This window comes from Musca domestica, unplaced genomic scaffold (assembly GCF_030504385.1).
Source record: "Musca domestica strain aabys unplaced genomic scaffold, Musca_domestica.polishedcontigs.V.1.1 37, whole genome shotgun sequence".
Taxonomy (NCBI): Eukaryota; Metazoa; Arthropoda; class Insecta; order Diptera; family Muscidae; genus Musca; species Musca domestica.
The window spans coordinates 5399369-5414840 of record NW_026712321.1 but is presented as its reverse complement, the minus strand read 5'-3'; the positions used below and the strand labels follow the sequence as shown (position 1 = coordinate 5414840).

The following is a 15472-nucleotide window of genomic DNA, read 5'->3' as shown; positions in this document are numbered from 1 at the left end:
TTCCAGAACTGCAAGAATGCAAAAAACTTACGATAACAGATTTAAAAATTGCAAAACTAGTAGATTCTTGTAGGTTCTGGAACAGACCCTATGTTAATAAAACGGTAAAGTAATTGACTGACTGACTGACGCCCAGACGAAATGACTGTAGCTAGATTCTTAAAATTTTTGGTGAGGGTCACTTTTGGTCCATAGGTGTCAGATAAGGCTGGGGTTCCCGAAATTCGTATTAAAACGGTACGAAATATGATAATCTCTTTATCTGATGAACCAGAGGAGGTAGAACTCTTAAATTTGGAATGAGGATAACTAATGGTGTCTCTGATGGAGGTTCCAATGACGGATGATTCCTCAACGCCCAGACGAAGCGGCTGAAGCTAGAAGCTTGAAATTTTGGGTGAGGGTCCCCCTTGCTCGAAGGTGGGTTTTGGGAAATTCGTACTAAAACGGTACGAAAAGTACTAAATATGATACCCTTTGCATTTGACGAACCAGAGGAGGTAGAACTCTTAAATTTGGAATTAGGATCACTGATGGTGTCTATAATGGATGTACCAACGATGGATGATTCATCAAAGCCCGGGCGAAACGGCTCAAGCTAAATTCTTGAAATTTTGGGTGAGGGTCGCTTTTGGTCGGAGGTGGGTTTTTTGGAAATTCGTACTAGAACGGTACGAAAAGTACTAAATATGATACCCTTTGTATTTGACGAACCAGTGCAGCTAGAACTCTTAAATTTGGAATGTTGGTCACTATCGGAGTGTACGATGAGTGTGCCAAAGGGTATTTGGAAATTCGCACTACAAGAGTACGAAAAGTACTAGATGTACTACATTTGGTACCATTTCGTATCATGTGAACGGTTAGAGTTTAAAACTTGGACGAAATGGTACTAAATTTGGTTCAATTTGAATTTGGAGGAACGGATGAAGCTGGCATTCGGAAATTTTGAAATATAACTACTATCGGAGAAGTGGAATTGGGGTATGGAGATAGTTTTGGAAATGTGTGCTAATGTTCCGGAATTGTACAAAATGGTATTAAATTTGGTACAATGTCGGTTTGGGTGAGCCAATAGAGCTGGAATACTGAAATTTGGAACTGAGATTACTTTTGGAGTGTAGTACTAAATAGTACTACTTTGGTACAATTCAAATTTTGGGAAAACCGATAGAGTTTAAATCCTGAAATTTGGAATTAAGATTACTATTACAAAATGGGATTGGGTATGTAGGAAGTTTTAAAAATTTGTACTTATGTGTACGAAAGAGTACTAAATGGAACTAAATTTGGTACAATTTGGATTTAGGGGAACCGATAGAGTTGGAAACCTGAAATTTGGAATTGAGATTACTGTTGGAGTATAGGATTGGGTTATAGAGACAGTTTTGCAATTCGTTCTTATGTTTACCAAATGGTACTAAATTTGGTAAAATTTGAGTTTGGGAGAACCAATAGGGCTGGTATACTGAGATTTGAAAATAATATTACTGTTGGATTGTAATATTACGGTATGGAGGTAGTTTTATAAATTTGTACTTAGGGGTAATAATTCATGCCAAAGGTGACCAATTCGAACAAATCTAAACTTATTCTAACAGCCTGTTCCACGATCTCGAAAGAAAATTTGTGCGAACGAAGGCTACTCACTCACTTTCGCATAAGAATGCGTTCCACTAACTTTCGTTCTTTCTTTCGCATAGCCTTACGTGATTCAGTGTTGCAAAATATTTTTTGGCAAAATTAATCGCGAAATAAGGCAAAAAAAAGCGCCAAATGTCTAATTTAAACGCGAAAAAGCAGCAGTGGCTCTGTCTCAACTGACAGTTCAGTTGTAAACAAACAAATTGTAAATAAACAAATAAAATAAAATTTCTAGTGATTGTGTTCAGATTATTTGTGTTCTTAAAAAAGAAAAAAAATGAATATTTCTGTAGCCCTATTTTTTATGGATGATGAGGAGGAGGTTCAAATTGTGCCACGGAGGCATTTAAGAGATGCTTCGAATTTATTTGAAGTACCTAACAACCAGTAAGTATGATTGTATTTTACATTTTTGAAATAATAAAAAAATGATTTTTTCTAGGTTTGTGTCTTCCAGTGGTCTTCATGGGATTGCCTGCTGCTTCCAAAAATTGGCACTCCTCTGGCGAACTTAGGATTCTCCCCCATATACTCAACTAGTGCCCGCAGCTGTGTAGTTTTTTCGTGCTGGAATTGAGAAAATAAAAAAATATATATTTGTTGTTCACAGATTAAATTGCATTTATTATTTTTACTTAAATTTTTCTTTCCATTTTCAATCAAGGAATGTTTATGTTAAAACAATTTTCCTTAATTTTTATCATTCGACAGCAAACACACAAGTGACTGATTTTGACATTTGTGTTCGCATGCGTACGAAAGAAAAAAGATAGTGGAACGCAAAATTACACTGAAACTCTTACGTTTTCGTTCGCTTTGATTTTCGTGCAAATTTTCGTTCTGATGGATTTTAGTGGAACGGAAATCAGCTGTTTGTCGTGTAAAAGTTGTGCGAACGTGTTCTTTCGACATCGTGGAACAGGCTGTAAAATTTGATTTATAAAATTAATAAAAAAGTCGAAATTGTGGTGTGTGACATTGTTGAAGTTTTTTTATCTCACCCTTATAATTGAACTCATACCCAGTATGAATAAAAATCTCCTTCTAAACTTCATTTTTTGTGAAAAGTGTCAAAGGACAAATTATTCTAGATCAAATTTTGTTATGGGTCTCTGAACAGAAGATATTTGTATACTTAACATGTACTATCAAAATATGGCAATTTTCCAAAAAAAAAAAATCGAAAATATTCCCTAAATTTTTTGATCAAATTTTTCGTTGGACTTTTTTCGAGTTTACGCCTTAAAGTAATATAAAAGGTCATTTTAGGTGAAGGTCATCAAAAGAAGAAATATTCTACACAAAATTTCACTGTAAATCTCAGAATAAACCATAAACCTAGGTACAATAGTTTTTATGAAAATTATATTCAAAATTTATGTACTTAATGTGAAAATTATGCCTTTGCTTTTTTACCTTTAATTAAACTTGTATCCACTCAGAGTCAAAATCTTCCTCTAAACTTCATTTTTTGTGGAAAGTATCAAAGGACGAATTATTCTAGATCAAATTTCGTTATGGGTCTCTGAACAGAAGACATTTGTATACTAAACATATATCATAAAAAAGTGGCATCAAATATTTGGATCAATATTCCAAAAAAAAAAAAAAAATATTTCCTAATTTTTTGATAAAATTTTTGACTTTTTTCGATTTTACGCCTGAAAGTAATATTAAATTTCATTTTAGGCGAAAGGGTTCAAAAGAAGAAATATTCTACACAACATTTCACTATAAATCTCAGAATAAACCATACATCTAGGTGCAATAGTTTCTATGAAAATTATATTCAAAAATTATGTACTAATTGTGAAAAGTACGCCTTTGCTTTTTTACTTTTAATTAAACTTGTATCCACTCAGAGTCAAAATCTCCCTCTCAACTTCATTTTTTGGGGAAAATGTAAAAGGACGAATTATTCTACATCAAATTTCATGGGCGGTCTTGGAATAAAAGAAATTTGTGAACCTAATATGTACAATCAAAAAATGGCATAAAATATCTGCATCAATGTTCCAAGAAAAAAAACCAAAAATATTTCCTACATTTTTGGGTAAATTTTTCAATGGACTTTTTTCGAAAGGGATCAGAGAAAGAAATATTCTACACAAAATTTCACTATAAATCTCAGAATAAATCATACATCTAGGTACTATAGTTTTTATGAAAATTAAGCTCAAAATTTATGTACCCAAAGTGAAAATTATGCGTTTGCAATTTTTTCTGTTAATTTAACTCCAATCCATTCCGATTCAAAATATCCCTTTATTTTTGATTTTTTTGGCAAAAGTGTCAAAGGAAGAATTATTCTAGATCAAATTTCATTATGGTTCTCTGAACAGAAGAAATTTATATACTTAACATGTACTACCGAAAAATGCCCTTAAAAATATGGCCATGACCCTTACAATGATTTAAGACAGATGGTATCTTTAATGTATGGTGTGGATGGTATATTTGAAAAATATTTTTTTTTATAAAAAAAAGGCACTGACCTGACCTGTTAAAAATAATCCTTAAGGTCCTTGAAAAATATTCTTAAAAAAAATCACAAAAAACCTGCAAATTTTTCTTTTAAAGGCCATGGTTTTCCTGCTTTACGGCTTGGCAAATTTTGTAAATTTTCCCAATTTAATTTTTTATTTAAATATTTTTTCACACAAAACCACTGTCTCTCCTCAGCTCTTCCAGCTGGCTGCCTGCCTGGTGCTTCTCTTCATTGGTGTAACCGACACGCCCATAACCATTAACTTTGAAATCAATTTGTCTTTTTATGAGGTCCCTAAACATTTTTACCACTTTGACTTTATGGACCTCTAGCTAAGTTATTTACATGGTGATGTTGTTGTTGTTGGCAGGATACACATATACATACATAGAGTCTCACAGACATAAAAGACAACATAATGAATGTATCTGCAAAAGGCCAAGCACACACACTCACACACTTCCTTTACAGAGAGATAGTAAACAAGCCATAGGATACGGACTACCTTCCATCTTGCCTTCTCCCTCTGCTGTCTTGCTGTGGTGCGTAGCATAGATTTTCCTATGTGTGTGAAGATATATGTGTGTCTATGTTAACGCATTAATCTCTCCGTGTTTGTGTGTGTGAGTGTGTATTTGTGTACCGGCCCAAAAATGTGTGAAGTTTATTAATGTGTTACGTTGACACCCAACACATGGCCTGTGGTTCTCGCCTTACTCCATCCCCACCTCCTCTTCCCTTCCTTCCCCCACCATTATTTAAGCAGTAAACAGCTGGGCAATGGACCTCTCTTTTGACCGCATGTCAATGGACCATCTCCGGACAAATAATGGTGTTAAATGTGTAGTTTATTTGACTTGGATTTTTAGGTTGAGGTTAACTAAGTGAATAACAAGTTTATGTTCGGTTTCAATGGGGAGGGGAGGGCGATTCCTGGGTGGGGAAAGGGGGTTGGGTGTTGTAATGAGCATAAAATTTATCTAGGTTGGGTATATTTTGTAGTCGGCTTGGTAATGAAAATTAAGTGTGGTTCACTTGATGAGCTCCATGTGATTGATAGAATTGACCCTGACTGGGCTCCTTATCTCTTCACGAGAATTTGATTTTTTTTTTTTTTGGAATTGAATATCTCATTGGGTTTTGGAAATCAAATCCTTTGTCCAAAATCTTCATGCATTTGAAATCATGGCTAATTACAAAAAATTATCTGCAAAAGCAATTCTCATTTCCTGGCTTCCCTTCACACATCCTTGCAACATCCTTCCTTTACTACCACCTCCCCTTCACCTCCCTCCTTCCTTCCTCCCCCAAAAAAATCCAATCTCCTAGCTAATTTATTTCGATAATTAATGATGTCTGTGATTAATGGGAAATCACTTGCTTCGTATGAATGAATATGTCTGTGTTTGTGTCCCTGAGTGTGAGGGAGAGAGAGCAAGACTTTATCTCGAATTATTGGATATATTTTCCCTTCTCTCTCCCTCTCTCTCCTCTCGTAATGATCATCCATTTTCTCTTGCGGAATTCATTTTTAAGGCAAAGGCCACATATTAGGTGTCAAATTGGCCATTAATCAGCCCCAAGGATTGCCTGAGGTTAAGAATAAATTGAACAAAAGGCCAACAAGCGAAAGTTTAGTTTCAATTATCTTCAGAAGCCAGAAAAAAAATTGAAATTGATTCGAAATTGAATGGGGACAATAAAATATTTTTTCGGCAGAGGAGAAATGGAAATCAGAAAAGGGTTTAAAAAATACGTCAAAATCAAACAAAAAATTGTGGATTGAAAAAACGTCTTATTTTCAAAAGAAGGAGATTTTAAAATAACACAGTGCGACATAAATCTATTTTTCAATATTTAGAATAGAGCTTTGAGAATAGAGCTCTTGCAATATTTAGGATAGTGCTTTGAAATTTAATAGAGATCTTTGGATTACACCCAGAATCATTGGCATAGAAAATGGTACAGTTTTTGGAATAGTCACCTTGTAAGGATAGCTCCGATTTCAGAGTTAAAAAAAATATATATTTTTACACCCACGTTTGTTTGTCCTAAAAAATATATTTTTGTTTATAAAGTATCCGCATTTAAGGTCCTTCAAATATATTTTCTTTGAAATTTCAAATTTATGTCCTTCAAATACATTTTCTTTAAAAATCCAAGTTTCCGGTGCTTAGAAAAATATTTTTATTATTATAATTATTTTTTTTTATTTGAGGTCCATAGAAAAATATTTTCTTTAAAATATCACTTTGAGGTCCCAGAAAAATATTTTCTCTAAAAATTCACTTTGAGGTCCTTGAAAAATTTTTTTTATAACTCCACGTTTGAGATCCTTGAAAAATATTTTTTTATAAATCCATGTCTCAGATCCTTGAAAAATATTTGTTTTTAAAAATCCATGATTGAGGTCCTTAGAAAAATCATTTTTTAAAAATCCATGATTGATTGAATGGTCCTTGAAAAATTTTTTTATAACTCCACGTTTGAGATCCTTGAAAAATATTTTTTCTTTATAAATCCATGTTTGAGGTCCTTGAAAAGTATTATTTTTATAAATCCATGATTGAGGTCCTTAGAAAAATCTTTTTTTTTTATAAATACACGTTTGAGGTCCTTGAAAAATATTTTTTTTAAAAATCCAAGTTTGTATGCCACTTAAAAATACATATTTTTTATAAATACACGTTTGAGGTCCTTGACAAATATTTTTGTCCTTGAAAAACATTTTTTTTTTATAAATCCACGTTTGAGGTCCTTGAAAAATATATATTTTGTAAATCCACGTTTGAGGTCCTTGAAAAATATTTTTTTTTTGTAAATCCACGTTTGAGGTCCTCGAAAAATATTTTTTCTTTATAAATCCACGTTTGAAGTCCTTGAAAAATATTTTTTTTATAAATCCACGTTTGAGGTCCTTGAAAAATATTTTTTTTATAAATCCACGTTTGAGATCCTTGAAAATATAAATTTTTTATAAATCCACGTTTGAGGTCCTTGAAAAAGATTTTTTTATAAATCCACGTTTGAGGTCCTTGAAAAAAATTTTTTATAAATCCACGTTTGAGGTCCTTGAAAAATATATATTTTTATAAATTCACGTTTAAGGTCCTTGATAAATATTTTTTTATAAATCCACGTTTTAGGTCCTTGATAAATATTTTTTTTATAAATCCACGTTTGAGGTCCTTAGAAAAATATTTCCTTAAAATTTCCCTTTGAGGTCCTTAGAAAAATATTTTCTTTAAAATTTCCCTTTGAGGTCCTTAGAAAAATATTTTCTTTAAAATTTCCCTTTGAGGTCCTTAGAAAAATATTTTCTTTAAAATTTCCCTTTGAGGTCCTTAAAATAATATTTTCTTTGAAATTTTCCTTTGAGGTCTTTGAAAAATATTTTTTTTTTATAAATCCACGTTTGAGGTCCTTAAAAAATATTTTTTTTTATAAATCCACGTTTGAGGTCCTTGAAAAATATTTTTTTTTATAAATCCACATTTGAGTTGCTTGAAAAATATTTTTTTATAAATCCACATTTGAGGCCTTCGAAAAGTATTGTTTTTTATAAATCCACATTTGAGGTCCTTGAAAAATATTTTTTTTAAAAATCCACGTTTGAGGTCCTTGAAAAATATTTTTTTGTAAATGCACGTTTGAAGTCCTTAAAAAAAATATTTTTTTATAAATCCAAGTTTGAGGTCCTTGAAAATATTTTTAGAACCACTTTAAAGTTCCTTAAAAATAATTTTTTGAAAAAATGAAAAATTATTTAAAATAGATCATGTTTTGATGTTATTTTATAAAAAGGAAAAAAATGAAAATATATTTTTTTTTATAAATCCACGTTTGAGGTTCTTGAAAAATATTTTTTTTATAAACGGACGTTTGAGATCCTTAAAAATAATTAAAAAATTTAAAAATTATTTTTAAAAAGAAATAAAAGTTGTAAAGGAAAAAAATGAAAAAATATTTTTTTTATAAATCCACGTTTGAGGTTCTTGAAAAATATTTTTTTATATAAACGGACGTTTGAGATCCTTAAAAATAATTTAAAAAAAATGAAAAATTATTTTTTTAAAAAGAAAGCCAAGTTGTAACCCAACTTGAAAAACATTTTCCTAAAATCAGTTTTGAAAAAAAATTGAAAAATCTATGTTTGTAAGGTCCTTAAAAATAATTCTCAAAAGGAATCCAGGTTTGTGGTCCTGCAAAATAATTGTTTTTATAAAAATCCACATACAAGGGATCCCTGAAAAATATTCTATTAAAAATCTTTGAAGTGGTCCTTGGAAAAATATACCCATTTCGGCACCTAGACTTTTCGGGAAAAAATTATTTCAATTTTTTATATCCTTTTTCATGTCCTTCCTCTAAAGATGATGATTTAAATAATTCATTCTCATGTGTGTTCCGTTCCCCCAGTCATTTCATATTCCAAAAATCATAATCGAAAATCGCTTTAAGCCTCCTTTCAATTTGTCTACCCTAATGCGCATTAAGCTCTCTAATAAAACGAAATAAAAAATGAACAAAGTTGTTAAAAAAAAGAACGGGGATTTTCAGAGATTACCCTCCCAGACGGTTGGCGGGAGAGGTGTATTAAGGTATATTCACAGCTTTATATGCTGTATGCTGTTCCATTTTTATGGTAACTGTGGCAGATCCTTGCGGCTGTTACGAATTTTATATGACTGCCATAAAATCCGCTTAAACACCTTCCTTGTATGGGAAATGAAACATAAGTCTCCGAAAAAAGAAAAGAAAAACACGAAATGGCGAAAATTGGGAATAGGAGAAGAGTAGAATTTAAATCTCACATCAGCTTAGTAGTGTTTCACACATATCCCCTTCTTCCCCTTCGGTGGAAGCTTTGTGTTATCCTTAAAAGAATGGAAGTTACTTCCAATGGCCGGATCGGCGGCAAGTCATTGTTTACAATTAACTGAATTTGCCATAAAACCAAAACAACAACAACAACTATAACATAAAATGTGTTTATGTGGCATTACAAGGATACTTTGAAAGGATACTTTACAACACACACACTCACACTCTCATTCACGAAAAGAACAACAAAGAAATTGAGTACCAAAAAAAGAACAATAACAATAAAAAAGGAGGCTATGTTTACACCTTGCAACGCACGACTGAATGCAAATAAACGGATTTTGTTTTTTCAAAACAAACTGCTTATCCTGCATCCTGAACACACACCCACCCACACATATACACTCATGTACACACCAATGGAAATTTATGTAAATATATTAAACGATCTGCTTTAATATTCTTCACCAATTGCTTTGGTGGTGTGTGTGTGTGTGTGTGAGTGTGTGGGTTGCTACCTTTCTTTGTGAAATTGAGGATTTGTTGTTGTTGTTGTTCTTGTTGTCCCACATAATTTAATATTTCATCGTCGATGCCACCTGCCGTGTGGCATGATTACACGCTTCTGTTGCTGCCACACACACAAAAAAATGAAACAGGATGAAACTGAGAAACAGGAGATTGGTAATCAGAATCCTTCTTTGTTTCCATTGTCTTTCTTTTCGGGAGCTTCATGTGACACACAAACACCCAACTCTACCGCACTTCCCACATGCTAAATACACACATACATACATATATTTATACATGTATTTATTTAAATATCTTCCCAGAAGAGGGGGGGGGGGGGGGAGAAGACTATCATTGCCAGAATATTGCCTTTAAAACCCGTCAACAACATCCTTTCTGTTTGCCAGATGGATAATAATCCGCCAAAGGACATGTAATATGTTTATCATAATTTAAGCTTGACACAAGAGACAGTAAAGTAAATGTCAGTGCCTTACGGAATATTTTTTCCAGGACCTCAAACCTGATTTTTTCCAGCGAAAGAATTTTTTTAAACCATATTTTGAAAAAAGAACCAAAAACCTCTTTGTTGGCTCTGTTGAGGGTTGAAATGTTTGACAAAAATAGTCCTCATTAATTTATCTGCAGTATTGCCAAGGACACTATATACCTAAAATGCAAAGATTCCGAAATTTGCTAAAAATGTGGAAGAGGGGGAACTTGCCCCCTCTTTTTAGGTTACTTTGCGTTGTAAACATTCCAAACGCCCACACAAGTGTCCTCTTCTCTAGCTCCATTTTCATGTCCTCCTAGCTTTTTCATATGGTGTCCGTTGGAATTGCAATTTTTATACCCTGCCTCCATAGTATGGAGGGTATATTATATTATGTATATTATGTGTGTCATTCCGTTTGTAACACCTCGAAATATACATTTTAGACCCCACAAAGCAAATATATATTCTTGATCAGCATAAAATTCACTCTAGCTTCCGAGCGAAATGAAGTAAGTTAATATAAATTTACTCAAATGTGTATTACGTCTGCAGGACTTTTGGTATTAAAAACGGGCCATGAAGGTCCACGTCTTCGTATAGCCCCCATATAACGGTACCTCCGGATATTCGGTATTTTGATGATTTTGGCGATATTATTTGCCGGAATTGTTTCAAATTTTGTATTTGATGTTCATAATGGATGCTACAGCCTATAACAGGAGATTGTCTGTGCAGGTCCACGTCTTCGTATAGCCCCCATATAACGGTACCTCCCGATATTCGGTATTTTGATGATTTTACCGACATTATTTACCGGAATTGTTTCAAATTTGGTATTTGAAGTTCGTAATGGATACCACAGTCCATGCTAGAAAATTGTCTGTGCAGGTCCACGTTTTATAAACCTCCCTATATTCGGTATTCTGATGATTTTAGCTACATTATAAACATTTTTTTTTTTTCAAGTTTCTCATTTGAATATTTTTATGGCTTTTGACAAATGTTACCTATGAAGGTCAATTTCATCGCATAAACCCTAAAATAACACCTACATTCGGTATTTTTAAAATTTTAATAGAATTTTTAACGGATTTTATTGTTTTTGATAATTGCCAAATTGGTTCCAAATGGTGGAGGGTATTCGGCCGGGCCGAACTTACAGCTTTTGTATCCCACACCACTTGGTGGTCAGGGTATTATGTCTTTGTGCATTTGTGTGTAACGGGCAAAAGGAAACGAGATAGACCCATAGTTTCCTTTGATGATCGGCATAGAATCACATTCTGAGTCGATTTATGCATGTCCATCTGTCTGTCCATGTATTCTTGTGAACAAAATGCAGGTCGCATTTATTATCCGATTGAGATTAAATTTTGCAAACAACATTTGTTTGGCCCAAGGACGAACCCTATTGAAATTGGAGATAATCGGTAAAAATTTAGAAATAGCTCCCATATATATCTTCGTCGGATTTGCTTTTTATTGTGCACCAAACGTGTAATATCAGCCCGAATGGTATGGAATTTTGTAAGTACAACCAAATTAGGCCTGAAAATAAGTATGCCAAATTTGAACGAAATCGGTTCAGATATAGCTAAAGCTCGCATATATATTATTCATCCGATTTGTTATTTCTGTCCTCCGCAGGCGTAATATGCACTCTGTAACAACAATATTTAGGGAAATATATCAAATACAGCTCAGAAATATCTTTGCCAAATGTTATCAAGATCGCTTCAGATTTGGATATAGCTCCCATATATAACTTCGTCCGATTTAGCTTTTATTGTGCACCAAACGTTAAATATTTGCCCAAATAGGATGAAATTTGGCACATACAACCAAATTAGGCCTGAAAATAAGTATGCTAAATTTGAACGAAATCGGTTGAGATATAGCTATAGCTCCCATATATATTGTTCATCCGATTTGTTATATTTGTTACCCACAACCGTAATATACACTCCGTAACAACGATAATCAGGGAAATATATCAAATACAGCTCAGAAATATTTTTGCCAAATTTTATCAAGATCGGTTCAGATTTGGATATAGCTCCCATATATATCAAATGGGCAATACAAGTCCGAATTTAAAAGATACAAATGCTTCGGCGTATTTAGTCCTTTGAACTTTGCTGGGTTTCAACACCAACAAAATTTCCTAGATTAATTCCCACCTCTCCTCTCTCTCTCTCTCTGTTGTCTTTTCAATTTTCCATTCGATTTATTCGAAAATTTAGTGTTTGTCCTCTTTGTTTTTCATTGTTAATTTCCTCTTGTCAACAAATCAAGTTTTAATCCTAAACTACTAAATACCGAGAAAGAGAGAGATACAAGAACATGTAATACAAGAACACACACACACAGATACCCACAAATTGCATCAGTGTGTGTGTGTTCGTGTGTGTGTAAACACATTATGCACATGTTAAGGATGCATGCATCCGAGCTGTGGTTACAAGCCAAGTAAGTTTAAGTAATACCAGGATTAAATTTGACTTACAACATGTGTGGCCGGGCCATGTTCGGTTTGGGCTATGACGACGTTGTAGGGTTACAAGGCAGCCGCCCGGCCGCTGCTAAGCCTCAACGAAGTTGGGAGGCAGTAACAATCATTGCACTCCATGAAGAGAAAAATAAAATTAAAAAAAAAAGAATCCTTGTAAAAATTATGTGAGTTGTATTAAGGTTAATCCTTATGGCTTAAGGTAACCGAAAGGAGGTGAGGGGGGGGGGGGGGGGGGAGAGGAGAAGGAGTAGTAAACCCAACCACATCTTGGAATAAAATCCGCAGCATCATCATCAGTAGCGCCACCACTATCATCATCATCATCATGAGGATCCACACTAGGCATGCGGGTTGCTTAAGGCAAAACTTTCCGAATTCTGTGGTGGAGGTGGTGGTGTGGCATCTAGAATGTGTTTTGTAGTTTTTGTTGGCTTTCATTTTTTTTTTTTTTTTTTTGGTAACGTCAACAATTTTTCTCTTTAACATATTTCAGGGGTGGGTGGTGGCAGATCCTGACACCGCACAATATCAAGGCGGAAATTGAAAAAGAAGCATCGGAGGATGAAGTGGCTGTAGATAAAATGGAAATCGAAATTGGTAATAATGTTTAAATTGAAAATTAGTTTTGTGTGTGTGTGTGTGTGTGTGTGTGTGTGTGTGTGGCGGTTTTGGCGGCGTGCTGCATAAGTAGCTGAGAGACTCGCTCTCTTTACCCTCTCCCTCCTCTCTCTCTCTCTCCTGTTGCCCGCATGTGAGAAGGCTTTCTTTGATATGCCACATTAGCTTTCAAGTGATTTATTGAAATATAAAAAGCATCTCTGCGGCATTGGCGGTATTTTGCCACTTAATTCCATTATTTTTTGCAACACTTTCACACCCAAGCCTTCGTCCTCTTCTCCCTGTTGGGTTACCATTTCCTCGGAGTGACAGTTGTATTTTGCTCAAGCCTGAAATAGTTTAGTTTGGACAGCCAATGGGCATTTTAAGCCCTTGATTGAACGTTTCATTTGGAAATTGGGAGGATAATTAAAAACTCCGGAGTCAAATATTCAGAAAAAAAATTAAGAAAAAAATTTTATAAAATTTCTTCTCAAATTTTTTCTTAAAAAAAAAATAAGTCAAATTATCCAAATCTTCAAAGTGTTATACAATGATGATTCAAGGTTAGAAAGATTTACATGAAACGAATGATTTGAAGGTGTTATACTCCGGGTGTCTGCTCATTTAAAGTGTTATACGCTGATTATCCGTACTTTGAAAGTGATATACAATGATTATCCACGTTTGTAAAGTGTTATACTACATTTAGGAATGTATTATACACTGATAATTGGCGTATTGGAAGTGTTATACAATGATTATTAGCCACTTGAAAGTGTTACTCACTTAAAGCGTTATACGTTGATTATCCGTACTTCGAAAGTGGTATACAATGATTATCCACATTTGTAAAGTGTTATACTGCATTTAGGAAAGTGTTATACACTGATAATTCGCGTATTGGAAGTGTTATACAATTATTACTAGCCTCTTGAAAGTGTTATACGTTCATTGTCCACGTTTTTAACGTGTTATACAATGTATATACGTCCTCTGAAAATGTTATACAACGTTATACATATTGAAACTGTTATACGATGACAAACCGCGCCTACAAAGCGTTATACAATTATTATCCCCATGTTGGAAGTGTTATACAATGATCATTAGTCCCTTTAAACTGTTATACAATTATTATTAGCACCTTGAAAGTGTTATATAATGGTTATCAATGTCCTGAAAGTGTTATGCAATGAATGTTCGCTCCTCGAAAGTGATATACAAAGATAATGCTCAGGTAGAAAGCCCACACAATAGTTATCTAAATTTCGAAAGTGTTATACAATGATTGTCTGCGCTTTGAAAGTGTCATACAATGATTTTTTCGCACCTCGAAAGTGTTATAAAATTATTTTCCACCTATTGGAAGTCTAATAAAATTATTATTAGCCTCTTGAAAGTGTTATACAAAAATTATTACCCCCTTGAAAGTGTTATACAAAGATTTTTCGAACCTGTAAAGTGTTATACAATTATTGTCCATGGTTTCAAAGATTTACACAATGATTATACGCACCTGGAAAGTGTTATACATGATTATCCACGTCTCTAAAGTGTTATACTACAATGATACACACCCTTAAAGTGTTATACAATGACAAAACTTGCCTTTAACTGTTATAAAACGATTATTTACACCTTTTAAGTGTTATACAATGGCTTTTTTACACTTTGAAACTGTTATATAGTGATTGGTTTACATTTTGAAAGTGTTATACAATGAGTTTTCGCATCTGAAAAGTATTATACGATGACTATATAAGTATATAAGTCTTATATAACAATTATACACACCTTGAATGTGTTATACAATGACAAATATCACCTTTGAAGTGTTATAAAACTATTATTCACAACTTTAAACTGTTATACAGTATTTTTACGCTTTGAAGCTGTTATATAATGATTGTATTTTTTTTATACGATAATTTTTCGCATCTGGAAAGTGTTATACAACAGTAGTACACACCTTGATAGTGTTATACAGTGACATATCTTGTTTTTAAAGTGTTATACAATTATTGTTCTTGTCTTGGAAGTGTTATACAACTTTTATTCACACCTTGAAAGTGTTATACAATAATTTTTTACACAGTCAAACTGTTATATGACGATTATTTATAATTTGAAAGTGTTATACAATAATTGTCCACGGTTTTAAAGTATTATACTATGATTGTTCGCACCTGAAAAGTGTTATACGACTCTCTCTCTCTCTCTCCACGTCTATAAAGTCTTATATAACAATTATACACACCTTGAATGTGTTATACAATGACAAATCTCGTCTTTAAAGTGTTATAAAACGATTATTCACACCTTGAAAGTGTTATACAATATTTGTACCTTTTTGAAACTGTTATATAATGATTGTTTATATTTAAAAAAAATGTTACAC

The 15472-nt window shown here is 33.2% G+C and overlaps 1 protein-coding gene and 1 long non-coding RNA gene across 2 annotated transcripts in view; both read left to right on the top strand.

The window, feature by feature from the left end:
- LOC101888813 (protein king tubby) overlaps nucleotides 1-15472 on the top strand; it is a 219378-nt gene that overhangs the window by 163530 nt on the left and 40376 nt on the right. The window lies entirely within an intron of this gene.
- LOC131804037 (uncharacterized) lies at nucleotides 1602-2260 on the top strand. Its single transcript, XR_009342874.1, has 2 exons — nucleotides 1602-2031; nucleotides 2087-2260. It is a non-coding gene; the product is annotated as an uncharacterized LOC131804037 (long non-coding RNA).